At 33.7% G+C, this 16,777-nt stretch overlaps 1 protein-coding gene across 6 annotated transcripts in view; it reads right to left on the bottom strand.

Moving 5' to 3' along the window:
• Positions 1-16,777, bottom strand: part of LOC115439771 (putative polypeptide N-acetylgalactosaminyltransferase 9) — a 230,197-nt gene that overhangs the window by 115,549 nt on the left and 97,871 nt on the right. The window contains exon 1 of one of the 6 annotated variants that reach the window (XM_037438705.1): positions 13,680-13,701. The exons of the other annotated variants lie outside the window; for them this stretch is intronic. The gene's annotated coding sequence lies outside the window, so the exon portion shown is untranslated. Of the gene's footprint in view, positions 1-13,679; positions 13,702-16,777 lie in introns of those variants that run through there. 6 annotated transcript variants of the gene reach the window in all.

Genomic DNA, 16,777 nt, shown 5'->3' with positions numbered 1-16,777 from the left:
TTTCACTGTTAACATAAATGTGTTCAATGCTCGATTGCAATAAAAAAGGTTAAAGGAATAGCAGCACAATGTATTGTGTGTGAAGTCAGTACAATAGAATGAAGAGGAGTGTATTATTGCAAAAAAGATCAATACGTATTATGACGCGTGTTCGACTGTGCAATGTTATTAAGTGCAAAAACGTTCCGCGCGAATCGAGCTCCAAATTTTGTTCTTACAATAGGAATTTAGTGTATGTTATTTGATATATATTTTGTTTATATACGTGCCCGCTAAAGTGACCCCACTGCACCTGATGGTAAATGGAGAGGGGTCCAATAGAATGTCGACTGACGACAGACAGACAGCCACAATTATACCGGCCTATTGGAACCAGATATACACAGGCTGATCCCGGAACGCGACACTCTTACGTGGGCCACTATGGCGGGTTTTCACACCTTGTGTACGGTGGTCGTTACCAGGGCAAATATAAAATGTATCTTATCACAAGCAAAATTATTCAAAAAAATACAAATTATGATATTTAAGAAGTTTCCCGTACGCTTTTACTAAATAGCGTACATTTGCCCCTATCCGTTTCCGTACTTTGTTTCTACGTAAAAAAATCACAGCTAATAGCTTCTTATAGAAGAAAAATAAATCTCAGTGCGACTTAAAGTCGTTATTGTACATCTTAAAACACAAAATAAAGTCACCTATAATGCGATCGTTAAAAGGTACTAAGTTATACGTGAAGTAATGTAACACATTGCAAACACGTTACTTCAACTATAAACTATTAAAATAAGAGAGAACATTGAAGTAAATATTATTTCATAGACTTTATGTATAGTGAATGTAATGTTTAACGGTTTGTTGTTCATAGCGGAGAATCAAAACGATATTAGTCATATCAAACATTTTAATCGAATCACTTTAACGAATGGCTATTAATGTCCATTAGCTTTCGAATTATTCGTTATTAGTAAAAATGTTATTTTTATTTAAATGGTCTGGTAATCATTACTCTGAGAATGTTTTTTTTATTTCCTTAATTATGCTTATTAAATGTACTAAATTCAGATAAAGTTAATGTATCTCAACAGAATGAAAAGGATTTAATTATAGTTTACAAAGACATTTAAATCTTTCACAAACAGGTATACGAGTGTTCACTGGCTCATATAGTGGCATTCAGAACAAACTTTAAAGTGTGCTCGTAAACATAATAATTTTACTAATATGCCCGCAATTCGCATGCGATATACAAAAAGGAAATCGATTAAAAGCAAAAAGCATAATCTATGCAGTATCCAACTCTAATAATATAGAAACATAGGAATAATCTAAGTACACACCATAATAATATTATATTATTTGGTTAAAACAAATTATTAACACAACTAATAGGTACTAAAGACAAATTCATAAAACAAATTATAAATATATTCAAAAATTCCAATCCTGACAAGGCCTTCAAAGAAAGTGCGTTCAGAAAAAGAAACAAAACATATCCGATACAAAAAAATAAGTACTAGACTATCAATTCAATTTGAATAAGCATTACGCCCCAATTTGTCAATGAGATTGAAGCGAGATAGTAAAGTTAAATGAAAGTCATTTGTAAATCCTGCTTATATTATCAATGTACCTTTTTTGTTAATTGGGTTTGTGTTTTAATCTTTCTTGCGTATAATGTACCAAAATATCGGTCTCAATTTTAAACCAAGACATTTAACGAGGTTTCTTTAGTGTGTGTACTTGTGTATTTATTTACCGGCTGGCATAAGCTACCAGGAAATCATAAATTTGTAAGCGCTTCTTGCGATATTTCAATAGCTAGAAGTATTCCAACTATAAGCTTCTGTAAAATGCTGTGATCTTGTGACTATGTACCTCAATCGACTCTCAAGACATCCGCGGGATGAGGAACCGCTCCATTTTAAATCAGTAAGTTAATATTTATGACATTAGTTATTAAAACACTTTCAATACAATGATTCATACTTCTTTTAAAAATTTAATAAATTAAAAATGTAATAATTATCAAATATCAAAACAAATTAAATTCCCCATTAGTTTTAATCACAAACAATTGAAAAATAAAAAAAAATATGATCTATTTTTGAGCACGTCGCAAAATCTCAAACGCAAATTAATTACACAAACAGGTCACTACGTTTGCTAATTAAAAGAGTCCCGAAGCCGAAGCTTAATTAACTAATTTTGTGGACATGACATTGATAGCAATCCACTCGTACAACGTTATTCTGGATAACACACGTGCCGTTGACGTATCGCCTCCCTAATACCGTTACAGTCCTAATAAACTGAATGCTAATTTGGTATAACAGTCATGCGAGCCAATCAAACAGAAACGTCGATTACCACTGCGGGATGTAACAGCATGAACGGCCAATATACATAATTGTTTATTACACGATGAATTGCAAGATAGCATTAGCATGAACATGGCTTACGTTGACTGCAAAGAATTGTACTCTGTTATTAATTGTAATACGAGGGATTGTTATTAGGAATGAAGGAAATTGATCTTATATCCGGGCGTCAAGATTTGGTTTTAGTAATAGAAACTAACAAAATGAAGTCTCATGAAGTGATCCTAGTCAACCGTAAGCCAATAATGCCAGAGGAATCATAGTGCACTGTTGGCTTTTAGGAAAAAGACTTTCCCTTTGAACTGATGTATCTCTTTAAGATATATATCTTGATGAGAATGATATACATATCAATTAGGCAGTAAATAAGCAAGTGATATTTCATGACCGTTTTAAGTACAGTTATACCATTACGTAGACTAGAACTACCACTAAGAAAGCAAACAAAGTTACTGAGGGCTTTCATCTTCTATGAAGAATTAATAATAAACACATTCATGAGTGAAAAATTCTTCAAGAACATCAATAAAAAGAAAAGTATAAAGCGTTACTAATGGCCCTTAAGCAACCACCATTTATCAGCTATAATCCTGTATCTATCAAAAGTAAAAAAAAAAACACCAGTATTGGCTTCTCAACTTTTTGCAATGTAGCAGAAAGTTTACAGCTGTTCGAAGTAAAGATTTAAGTTCAACTTTTACGTCTTCAATGCTTTTAGCCGAGAAAATGTTGGACGCGTGGCACAATATTCAACTTTATATCTCGATCAGATTGCCAACTTTTATAAAAAAAAAATGTTAAAGAAATATTGATCGCCAAATTATTTTATACTATATGCTGTTCGTTACAACTCTCGCGTGAGACTTTTACCGAGAAAAAAAAATCCTTTGTATACTTTTGCGGGAAAAATTTAGCATACTTGTTAATCCTGAACTTAACCTTGGATGGCCAAATTTTATCCACATCTAACCAATGTTTATCAAATATCAAGACTGTTTCAGTTCTCAACCTTATCCTTCTGTAATAGAAACCCTAATTGTCTCCGATTTCAGAAAGAATTAACGTAAATGTCACAATAATATAAATGAAAGGCGATGAATCATGTATTTGGGTCTATATTTCTAAATCAACTACGGCTTACAGATTCGAATTTTCGCAAAGACGCACTCAAACACAAATCATTGCCAAGAATAACGGTTTGCTAATGGGTCACTGGATGTCGAAATTTAATTAAATTCGCCCTAGATATAAAATTGTATTACTTTCCAAACACACGATATATTCACAACGCGCACTTATTATTTTTTAATTACATCCCCCGGATTGCATCCGTAGCGTAGTACATTTTATACATAAACGATACATTATAAAATATAATGAAACCCACACACGGCTAGAAGGGTGTTCCAAAACAAACCGAAGCTTAATGCTACAGATTGGAAGTAAATTAGATTTCAAAATTCACCCCGCGGCCTTAGCAATTGGGAGAGCAATTAATATGAAATCAAATTTCAAGGAGAAACAATAAAATGAATTTCGTTAAATTTATATTTTTAGTCGTCCGATTGCTGTGATTGTTTTGTTTTCGCTGTTGATGTTACAAATTTAGATACGTTTAATTTGGACTGAGTCCATTTATGTATCAAAGCTAAAGAGATTTATAATGCCATTCGTGTGTTTTCCTTTTCGTTTTTAAAATAGCTCGACGAGCATGGACAAACAAAATATTTTCTTGGAAATTGAAGAGGTTTTTGCGCTCATCAACGTTGACATTTAAATGCTTTAGCGACTAGGTCCATGAACTGTTTAACTGCGAAAGTACACGAATATTATATTCTTACAGACGGTTGCGAAGACGGTTATAACAAAAGCCACAACTTTGATGTTAAACATATTACGCTGTTTACGATTGTATATTTTAAGAGTAATAGACTCGAATGAGTAAACACATTCATAAAATTAACTAGCTAAACCTGAGCTCAAAAACTGAATCGTACTTATCGTGAGGTGGCTTAGAGCTACGTGAATAATAACGTTGTTAATTAAAGTTTTATACGATTCTAAATTAATAGTGAAATATATTTTAAAGTTAATGTGGTTAGTCTACGTTATTATCATAAAAACTAGTAATGTTAATGTCGTTGATAAAAACTTAACAGCGGTAAGGACGTTTTCATAAATCAACTTTTACTTATCAAAGACTGCTTGAAGAATGAGTCCACTTCCGCCAAACGCAGTCAGCAAGTTCAATGTCGATTCGAGGAATTCGTTCTGCCATTGTCATTTAATCTATATATATAAAAATGAATTGCTGTTCGTTAGTCTCGCTAAAACTCGAGAACGGCTGAACGGATTTATCTTATCTTGGTATTGAATTATTCGTGGAGGTCTAGGGAAGTTTTAAAAGGTGAGAAAAATTCGAATAATTGCCGGGAAAATCCTCAAAACAGCATTTTTCTATTTCCCATACAAACGTTTTCTAACTAATACGTAGAGTCAATTTGAGCTTTATTGCTATTGTATAAAGTTCACTGTTGTCTAAGCAATGTAGGTGTGTTCCTAACATCAAAGCAGTGTGCGTTGGAGCACAGAATATAATAATGTAATGTCGCGTTCTGAAACTCAACAAAAGTGATATCGCGGACCCGACTAAATTGAACAGTCACAAAATTTAATATATCATTAGTTATTTGGTTGGCTTCACGATATTATTTCTTTTGTTTTACTTTAAAATGCATGTTTTCGTTATGGACAATTTTTGAGCTACTTTTGCATATCTATACTTATAATAAATCTGTAGAGAGGTCAATTCTGTACATGAAATATATTTCCAAAATAACTGGGGGTGATTAGGGATCGATACTGATGCCAAAAATACAATTAGTAAAATTTTTGTCTGTCTGTCTGTATAACCGTTATAGAAACAAAAACTACTCGACGGATTTTAACTTAACTTGGTACAATTATTTTTCATACTCCTGAGCTGGTTATAGTATACTTTTCATCACGCTACAATTAATAGGAGCATAGCAGTGATGGAAAATGTTGGGAAAACGGGAGAAGTTACTCCATTTTTTAAGCTTCCGTAATTTCGTGTGCAACCTTAATGGTTAAAAGTTCCTTCGATTTCACCAGGATCCCATCATCAGACCCTGACCGGACAATCGGACCACCTGCATACCACCATAAATTAAAAAAACATCCCGACAAATTGAGCACCTTCTCCATTTTTGAAACCCGAAATCCACGCGGGCGAAGCTGCGGGCGGAAGCTAGTTTCTTAATAATTATAACGACTATACTAGTTTCGAATTTCGAACTTTTTAATTCTCTAACCTATACTGGCCACAAATGAATTTAGAAGAAAACTATTTACTGGCCATAAATAATATGTCAACATAGTCTAAAAAATATTTTGCATGTGCCAAAAGTAACACCCCATTACTGGCTACATAATATATCAATATAAACCGTGTTTAATTAACTAAGATGACGCAAGATGTAGGCATTCAGGCCAATCCCCTGACCGTCAGGATAAAGGCAACAATGCACCGGAACGGCCTTGGTGATCGATCATAACGAGATGATGTGTGCGTGACTTACAGCTAGTGGGCGCAAATCTCCGGATTATGACGTCAAACTGATTCATTGGAAGTGTTACTATTTGGTTTTACACTTTGGGAGTAAAGAAAAGTATTTTACTGATGATAGAAGTTTAGTTATAAAAGAAAAAATTAATAGGATGAACAAACAACACTACTGTTTTAGCTTTATTGCCTTTAAGTTCCAAAAATAATATACGAAATAAATACTAAGTACAATTCAACTTACATGCATATTATAAGAATACACTACACACATGACCTAAGTCTGAGGTGAAAAAAAACAATCACATTACTACGGTACTAGCAGCTCTAAACCTGTTCATTCAATTTAATTGATTACATGTACGTTTTTATTACATTATCGAAGCCAGTGAGGCTTTATGCAAAATAAATAAACAAAATATGAAAATCATTACTAAATTGTAGATGTGCGACGAAAAGTCAAGGAGGAGGTTTCGGACCCAATACTGTGCACGGGTCCTGAATTTTAGAGTGATCACTCGTTAATTAGTTGTTGCTCGCGGCTTTGCCCGTGTGCCAAGCATTTTCCACTACAGAAGTACCTAAAACACTGTACCAATCATAGCGTGATCTTTACGATGCCAGCGCCACCTATTTCAAGAATCTGATAAAATATCCCATAATTTCCCATGGGAGCAAATCACCGGGATAAAAAGTATGTTATTATCCAGGACCTGATCCTATGCCAAACTTCATCCAAATCCATTCATCTCCTTCTGCATTTACTTCTAACAAACATCTAAACATTTGCACAATCTTTCGCATTTATAATATTAATGAGATTAAATCTTTGTATAACTGCGAAGGAACAGAATCAAAAGAAATAATTCGGATGATCAACACCTTAGTCCGCCTTGTGACCACTAGATCAGAATATAATCTAGTCTTTCAAATAAATTATAAAATGTATACTAGCAATATTAATTGTTTGAAACGATAGCCGTCAAATAAAAGTTATTTGATACTTTTAAAACGTGCCTTAACAATAAATTACTATACAATGGTTGTAAATAATTAATTTGAAATACGAACATATTTATTGCACCTGAATAAACAAAACGTACACCTAGCAGCATTCGAAACTCTATTAAATATCTAAATGTTATATTGTATTTTAATCATAGAGTGTAAGGTCTTGTTTCCATTGTCAAACAATTTTCATTTAGTTATAATTAATGTTACATGTTCAGGTTTCATATCGTAAAATGTTAGGATTGTACAATGTTAAACCTCTTTAATAAACCTCGCTTGAATTACAAAGCTATTCAACAGTTGTATAAACTAAATGAATGTATCAAAATGAATTTGAAAATACGCGATACGGCATCAAAAACCAATATTATTAAAAATACTTTGATATCTATCTGGCGTGAAAAAGGTGAAAGGTTATATTAAAATAGTACATCATTTAGCATAAAATTTTCATATAAATCTGGATATTTCTTTAGTAAAAACTGACGCAGAAATACAAACTTGAATAGATATTATTATGTAGATCTCCGCTGGTTCAGCCTTGTCAGCTATATTAAGTCCAATCTTCTATTCTTCCAGGACAAAAACTAACTTGCACGAAAACTTAGGAGACGTTCTTTACACTTGCCAAATTTCAACCAAAAAATCAGCGGCTACGGCACATCAGCAAACCACCAAACATCCAAATCAAATCCAAATGTCATCACAATAATTCGCATTTCTAATACAAGACGTTCGCAATTTATAACAATACCATCTCTAACAGGGGAAGTGAGTGTGAAATAGTGTGATTGTATCGGCGTTTGATATACAACTTATTGTGAACGTAACACCTTTTTACGATCTCTTTCAGTCATTTGTTGGCATGATGACAAACTGATTTGCTCTGGAGGTGGAGGTTTGTTTTATAAACGGATAATCATTGTGTTAGTTTTACACGAATAGTATTTAGTTTTAACACTTAGATTTAACACTTTTGTATTTAGTTTTCTGAATACAACGACTGCCTCGATGGTGTAGTTGTATTACACTACTGTTTTGTACTGTTGTATTAGTTAAATCCCCGGGTCGATCTATTATTGGATTTTTATACTCTCAGTGCTGAATCTGGAATTAGTGCACGATATGGCGATAGGCTCGCTCCCTATCACATTATGGGATGGAATGTGCATGGCAGTAAGGAGGCACTAGTTTTGCCTCTGACAAACCCTTCGTCTCCGAATGAAAGGCGTGGGATAATAGGTGTGAGTGTGTGTATGTGTGTGTATATTTAGTTTTCTTTTTTCATCGTGAGACGTAATACACACAGCCAAAAATTAGATGCACTATTTGCAAATCTGTCTACCCCCCTTTAAGTTGAGCAGTGACATTGGTACCACTTACCATCAGATAAGCGATATGCTTGCCATTCAATCGCATACAAAATACCCCAGAATAAAATAAATTTTCATTAAGAATTCTCTATTCCAAAATTATTAAAACCATATGAATAAATTCTATCAAATAAAACTCACGCTATGAAACGTCGACCGACCGCGAACCTCTCACGTCAGCTCGTAAGTTGAACCTCAAGAAAATTATACTAATAGCTTGACCCACATAACTTCATTCATTTTTTATGAAGGTTAAGAATATCCATAGAGAGTTTATAACTCGATCGTAACGTGAAAATATATTACGCAAGTATAAAAACATAACTCTTTTAGGTCATGTTAATCTGTAATGAAAGAAAAATGCGCTCGGAGGACTCGCGAGCCGTAAAAAACCGAGCGATCCTGTTACTGACAAAGCGTTTAGTTGTAATAAAGCTTATTCCTTTATTCCTGCTCTGAAGAATATCACTCGGCGTTCACAATTTTACGGCATCCTACAGGAGGCTTAAAGAAAATCAGCCTCCCGCTGAGGATAAGCCGCATCTCTCAAAGAAGATTCTCGACGTAATAAAACTGCAATGAAACCGGAGCCAAGTGAAGATATGCCGCGTTTTAAATTTGAATAAAATTAAAATGAATTTCAATTAGTGGAAAAAATGCTTACCCATGCTGTTAGTGTAAACATCTTTCATAAACACTGGATTTTTATTCCTACAAATATTTTAAAGACAGACGATTAATTTCATTACAAAGAAATAACAAAATGAAGTCGTGATATAGTTTTATATGCGGTGCAAATAATAATCTGATATATTACATGCAGTTCATATTCATTTAATATAATCTGTTTTATTATATTTTCTGTTACTTCCTTGTATTTCTGTTAGACATCACCCCTGTATCAGATAATTTAAATTTATAAGATCATTTATAACCATTAAAAATGTTTCCAAGGCGTTCGTTTTTATCTCTCGTTCATTATTTTTAATTCAAACTTTATTTTAACTTGTTAGCTTTACACAAAGATGTATTGACAAAAATCACGAATGCACGCATCGCAGCGGTAAGTAAGGCTTCGTGGAATGAGTCAGAGATACTTCGACTTCTACTTATCCTTCCGACGCATAATTCAATTAATCACAAAGGGTTCGCGTTCGCAATTCTAAAATGACGTGGCTTCGACCACGCGTCCACTTTAAATATTGTTGCGTTGAAACAATGATGTTATTAAAAGGCGCTATGTTATTAATAAGTCGCTAATCGCACTAATTTTCAAATTATATTGTAACCGCAATAAATAATTGAACACATTATTATCTATTTCCATAAGTCAATAGTATATATATACACGATGCTTACCACTTGCGGAAATAAACAGACATCAGTCAGAATGCTATGATCCTAATTCCTGACATCTCATTAGCCTACTTACACATTCATATAATATATTCAATTTACTTGAGTTACTAGCGTTTTTTTTAATCTTTGCACGAAAAACTTATTCAGTACATAGTACCTTAGACCTAATAATAAGTACAATATAGTCCTTATTATATAATATCTAAAGTCTATATCAAAAAGGGGCGACAGCCTAGAGTTGGTTGAGGAACGGACAGAGAGCAGACTGCAGAGACGAATGTCCGCAGGTTCAAATCCCAAGCGCACACACCTCTGACTTTCCTAAAAAAATATGTGTGTATTATTTGAATTATCGCTTGCTTTCACGGTAAAGGAAAACATCGTGAGGAAACCTGCATACCTGAGAAATCTCTATAGGAATTTTCGAAGGTGTGTGAAGACTACCAATCCACACTAGGCCAGTGTGGTGGACTAAGGCATATCCCTCTCAGTAGTAGAGGAGGCCCGTGCCCAACAGTGGGACAGTATATAATACAGGGCTGATATTATTATTATATTATTATAAAGTCTATATCCTCTACCGACGAATTCGGCACTCTCCCAGCAGGCAATACAAGCCCAACAAGTTGCTAATCGAAAAACAACCAGAAAGAGTGATTGTACGCACTTACCGCCACACCCTGTCACTCCACTTTCATTCTCACCTCACACCGTTATTCCTCCTTTGTTTGAACTGCATATGTATTTAATGAACAAAAGTATGCCATAAACACTGTGTGAATTGAGTAATACGTCTGGAATATTAGTTGAAATGACAATTGCATACATTTAGGATGCATGGCGAATGAAAGGAATTTCTTGTATGGTAATTTTCTTTGCTTTATTAAAATGTTCAAATAGTGTGGAGTTGCTTCACGTTTTAAAAGTTTTTTATATCCAAATATTAATATGATTATGATCATGTACATAATGCAACTTTGTAAGGCACAAAGGTCTGTGTGTGGGTTTGAAGTTACCCTTTTTTATTCAATCATTGATAATTTGACTTCGGCATTTGATCCATCATTATGTTAAAATTTATACGTGTAATGTACGGTTCGTTGATTATCCAAATAAATAAATAAATAAAGTGTAAAAAAAAAGAAATGAAATAAAATATGGCCATGAATTTATGACTGTAAAAATAATGTGCGAAAGAAGTGATTAAAAAAAATAAGTACATAACATTGTTCATCATTTAAGCCGCTTTGTATGTAAAGTTTGTAAAATAAAGAATACTTTGGTCCCGTTTTAAAAGCATTCTCGCCTTGAAGCAGAAGTATTATACCTTTTGTATGTAAATTCAGCAATACAGTGCTCAAGTTTCACTGTGCACGAGATATATTTATGTTTTTAATTTAAATACATTTTACTTTATAACACCTGTGAGATATTTTCAATCATAGCATGATTGTGAGAATATTAGTTGATTAAACTTTTATAGAATCAATATCTAGGAAGCTACGACACGTTTTGCAATAATTGAAAATCAAACGTGTTCTAGTGAAGGGATACCGTGTTCAGTGGTAGGTATACATATAATATATGTGTAGTAAAGATAAAATAAAGGTTGATACTATTTCGGTTGGTAAGTACCACACCTCTCCTTTGTGTTGAAAAAATCCCAAATTTTCTATGGAACAATTTTTTTTACCAGCGAAGATTCGTCATTCGCATAAAACTATATCTTGTGTTTGAACTCTACTAATGTTATTTATCTGTAAATTTTCCTAAAAATAAATAAATAGAATCATTTTGACTTCGTGTTACTACATGAAACCGCATACTCGTTTTCTTAAAAATAACTCTACAATAATTGACTCTTACATAAGATAGAAAATAAAGAATCATAAGTTTTGAACAAAATAAATATCAATTAAAAGTCGTTTTAATTTTACACGTCCTAACGCCACTAATAGCGGCGATAGCCTAGTTGGGTGTGGAACGGTCTGCCAAGACGAATGTCCGCAGGTTCCAATCCCAAGGGCACACACCTCTGACTTTTCTAAAATCATGTGTGTATTCTTTGTGAATTATCGTTCGCTTTAACGGTGAAGGAAAACATCGTGAGGAAACCTGCACATCTGAGAAGTTCTCTATGGGAATTTCGAATGTGTGTGAAGTCTACCAACCCGCACTAGGCCAGCGTGGTGGACTAAGGCCTAATCCCTCTCAGTAGTAGAGGAGGCCCGTGCTCAGCAGTGGGCAAGTATATAATACAGGGCTGATATTATTATAACGCCACTAACACTAAGAAAATTTGTCGACGTGGCAAAATCAGACTGAGGCAGAAAAGCACACGCCACATTCGCATTATACTACTTAGGGGTAAAATAATCAGAAAAGTGTAACCTGTATTTTTGACAAAAATATGCATTATTCATGGATGATTTTTATTACTGTTAACAAAGGTAAAGACTAATATATCGTTACATTTATTAATGCAAATTACTGTATAAAGGTACATTACACAAACATGATCCGTAGGTGAAACCAATAATTAAGTACGTTTATTAATTAACATGCCATTAGGAGCGCATATCCACGGTATTCTCCAATTTATAATCACATGTTTATACTGAAATTATAACCGCTATTATCTCCTAGAACAACTGATGAACGCCATTCCATTCGTGGAATGGTAGAACATGTTATTATGAAATTTTGCAATGTGTAATATTTAACATGTATTTTATGTAGGACATTGATGTTACAAACATAATTGTAGAAGAATATATAATTAGTTTTGATAAAATTGATAAATGTTTAAACCCTTAGGTTAGAAATTTCTTCATTGTAAGTTTAAACTTTTTAGCAGGATGACAGCGTATGGTTATATAGGTTTTGCTTTGGGTCCAGAGGAAATTCAATTCTAAAGTCACGGCACCTTAATTTCAACTACTCTCGCATACAGGAGTGGATTTAGGCAAAGTTATCTACACGTATACCAAACTTAAAGCAATAATGTCGTTAAAATCAATAACTAATAAAAAAAAACATGAACGACACTAAAATAAACAATCCACGGTGATCGACCGACAATCGAATACGCGACATTCATACGTGTGTACAAACAGAAAGTTTACCCTCCTTTGCCCTTTTCTAGGCGAAGGCAATAACTTAGTCAGCCGCGACATCTCATTAAAGGTCTTCGCACTGAATGCAAACACGCTGAGTAAAGTCGCAGAAAACGAGAGCTCCTAGTGTAGGGTTACCAGATGAAACGAAACTAGAGGATTTTACAAAGAAATCTTGAGTTTTATACGTTTTCTGAGTAATTTCAGGATCATTATATCGCGTTTCGTTTAGGCGAACATTTCCTTACAATTTGTTTACTTATCAGAGTAAATCATAATTATCGTTTAAAATTACATAATATTTCGAAACCTAACGAATCAGCCTAAACCATTTATTTCTCTCCAGTCGGTCCCTCATTATTGAGGATCCTGACTCTCAATTATCTTCATGGTGATATCTCTTCTTCTGCCTGATGAAGTGCTGCATAAATGATTAACCATATAGTATAATTATTTCGTCACTTAAGATCTTTACGGTAGGCAGCAGCTTGTCTGTGTCCTGGCATCACAGAGAGCATGAGCAGCGATGGTCGCTTACCATCTGGGCCGCTAGATCGTCTACCTATACTGCAGTGGCGAAGCGTCCATACAACTCGATTCCTACCGGCTTCTCTTTCAGGTTCATTTATGGTTATCTTAGGTTTTGTTTTTTGTTAAATTGGCCGCGATATATTAACTAAAGCATTTTTTTTGCCTCGGGTTACCTTTTGAAAAATTTCACCCTGCGCCACTGCTATACTGGCACATAAAAAAAAAAATAAAAATAATACCGTAATACCAAAAAAGTCTCCCGATGTTATCCGGAAAATTGCTCACGAAAGGCGACCGTGAGTCAGTGAAAGTGTCGACTTACCACCTCGGAGTTTTGTTTACGCCGTCGAGAGTGTAACCCGAGTGTCGAGTGTTGTTATAACTAACCTGTAACAGAATAATAAGTATTAAATAAACGCCCATAGTGTCGGTCAATGTTACGTAGAGTTATATTTATATGCTACCACATTAAGATATTGTTTGACGCTCATTAATGCAACAGGTTGACGGGTTGTTGCGATTAAGATGGCTTCAAATATCTAATCCTAAATCAAGTAACAATCAATTTAAAAAATAAAAATTCTATAATTTAACTTTTTGGAAGATACACTAGTAAGTGTGTACTTGTTGTTTTTTTTTTTCATTGTTATTTCTTTTTGTGTACTGGTGTTAGTGTGATGTTTGTTTTGTTTTTATAATTTCTTTATTTAGTTTGTAATTTGTTTTTGTCATAGGATTGTGCGAATAAATATTTGGTATTTGTATTTCTATAATCTAGTTATATATTATAACATGTTTGTCGACGATGCATGATATTCAAATGAAGCCAAAAGTTGCTAAAGGCTATTTTCTGCAGTAAATTGTACCCATTGCTTACAAATTGAAATCTGCAGTTAGTGTTATTCTACAGGCAATGCTATTTTGCGGCGCTACGATAAAATCTATAGGACTTTATCACGCACCGTTTGAACATTTTAAATTGTATAGAATACACGACTTATGAAATAAATAGGCTCACGCCTTCCCCCAAAGAAATAGACGGAAAAACAAATAGCATGCCCACATTTAACTAATCTAGCCACGATATCATAGGATGCGAACCCATCGCTGTATCGGGAAAAAAACATAACTAAAAGCAATACGTTGATACATAACCACAACAAAAATTATCAAATTTCATTCAAGTTTTGTTATTCGCATTTACTTAAAAAAGTTAAAAATACTTAAAAAAAAATAATTCACATTTCTACTACAGACTTTTTGACTACATAAAAATCCTAAAAAAATTGCTATATCACACTCCGAAAATAAGGGTTGGATAAAAACATGGCAATCATTTACAAGCACCCATGATATTTACCCCAAGAATACACCAAAAATCCATTCGCCACACTCACTGCGTGCTCCATTGCGCAGAACGCCGTATGGGATATTCGAAGCGTCTATAGAAACTTACCCCCAAACATTATTCCGTGTAAATCTCATTTACCCCAACGTTTTACGACCCATGTGCAATGTTGGCAAGTTTGTTAATATAAATATTTTAGTTAGGATTTTGTGCTATTGACGTGTACTATGTCGTCGTTTTGACTTTGAGATTTCAGATTGTAGCCAGTGTAACTACTGGACGTAATGAGACTTAACATCTCATGTCTCAGGATGGCGAGCGCAATGGAAACAATAATTTTCTACTGTTTATGTGCGGTCGTATCGCTTACCATCAGGCGAACGGCAAGTTCGTCTCGTCATTCAAAGCAATAAAAAAAATTTCAGATTTATTAGTAAAAGTAAAAACGTTTTCTATTAAGTTAGTAACAGCATATTTGAACTACGAAATCGGCGAGGGCCACAAATAGATTGCCGTAGATAAAAGTAGATCAAATAAAAAATGTAATATAGGTCTTACTCAGATTAAAAAACATAACTGATTTCTCCGATATTGGAATAATATTGCTTATATTATCGGATTTTGTCCACATCTGTTACAAAATGGGTCAGAATTAAGTAATTATTTGGTGGTTAAAGTCTATTATTGCATGCGAATGTTTGTCGGAATAGATTAACACCAACTAACATTTTGGCATAGTAGTGTGCGTATAATCGACAGCTCCGTTCATTAGTTCCATTTCGCACAGCAATTTTTTTTAAATGTTTTGTTACTGTTATCTGGTTCGACGCCGGTAGATACGTCACTTAAGGTGACTACGAAAAATCAGCGTTGTGATGTGGTTTGCACCACATCACATTATGCTGGGTGGATACAAACGCGACCAGCCATTTTAATTTATATTATTATTTGTTATTTATTAGACCGCATATTGTGCATCATGCTTTTGTTTTAATTATATTCGGTTTGTATATTTTTATATTTATTTTTCGTGTGTGTGTGTGCAATAAAGAGTTTTTGTATTGTATTGTATTATGTACATTATAATTGTTTATGATGCGACTGTAATTAATAAATTGCTTTTCTTTGAACAGATGGCTCAACCCTACCTACCTACGTTAATTAAAAAAATATCTATTACGATTTTTAATAATTCATACGACATATTTCTCCGAACCATCAACCATGAAACCTGTCTACAAACTACAATTAGTCGAATGAGACAATAACTCATTCCGCTATGACTTGTCCTTCAAACGAGGTATAAAATAAATATTTCACGGCAGGCAGCGACTTGACTATGCCCCTAGTACTGCCGACGTCCATAAGCAACGGTAACTACTTACCATCATAATATAGGCCGTTAGATCGTCTGCCTTCAGCAACAATAATAAAAAAAAATGCATACCAAGCTCTTAAATTTGCTGTGACCATAAAATGCATATTCGAGATGACTCCATGAGATGAAATAGAAAGTACAACGAAATATATGTAAAGTTATACTTTAGCAGCATCATTATTGTTCAGTATACTATAAAGTTCCGGTAATTATCTTAAAAACAACCGTAAACAATTACTTCGTATAATTTTGTTTGCGGAGAAATCTAATTTCAACCGACATCAAAAAAAATATTTTTGTTTTCATGTTTGTTATCTTAGACCTCGGTTATAGCTGAAACGATATGAAAAAAAAAAAAAATTCGAAAGAATATGCCTCCAGATTGGTTCCATCGACTTTTTTTTAGACGATATATATTATGCTTAGAGGCGTGCTTAGCCTTTTAAAATAGCGATGTTTGATTCGACTCCGAATTTGAGCATTTGAAAAATGTATTTTTGAACTTACATGCCACGTGCAGAATCATAAAACAAACAAATATAAAAAAAAATATAAGAATAATAAAAATAAACTTATCGCTTCAAATATTTTTCGAATATCACCGCGGTTTTTATATTATAATTTTCTCCTAACGTTTCGAAGACTGCAGCTTTCGTGGTATCTTTATATTATAATTTTCTACCGACGTTGCATA

This window comes from Manduca sexta, chromosome 14 (assembly GCF_014839805.1).
Source record: "Manduca sexta isolate Smith_Timp_Sample1 chromosome 14, JHU_Msex_v1.0, whole genome shotgun sequence".
Classification (NCBI taxonomy): Eukaryota; Metazoa; Arthropoda; class Insecta; order Lepidoptera; family Sphingidae; genus Manduca; species Manduca sexta.
This window is presented reverse-complemented; position numbering and strand designations above follow the sequence as displayed.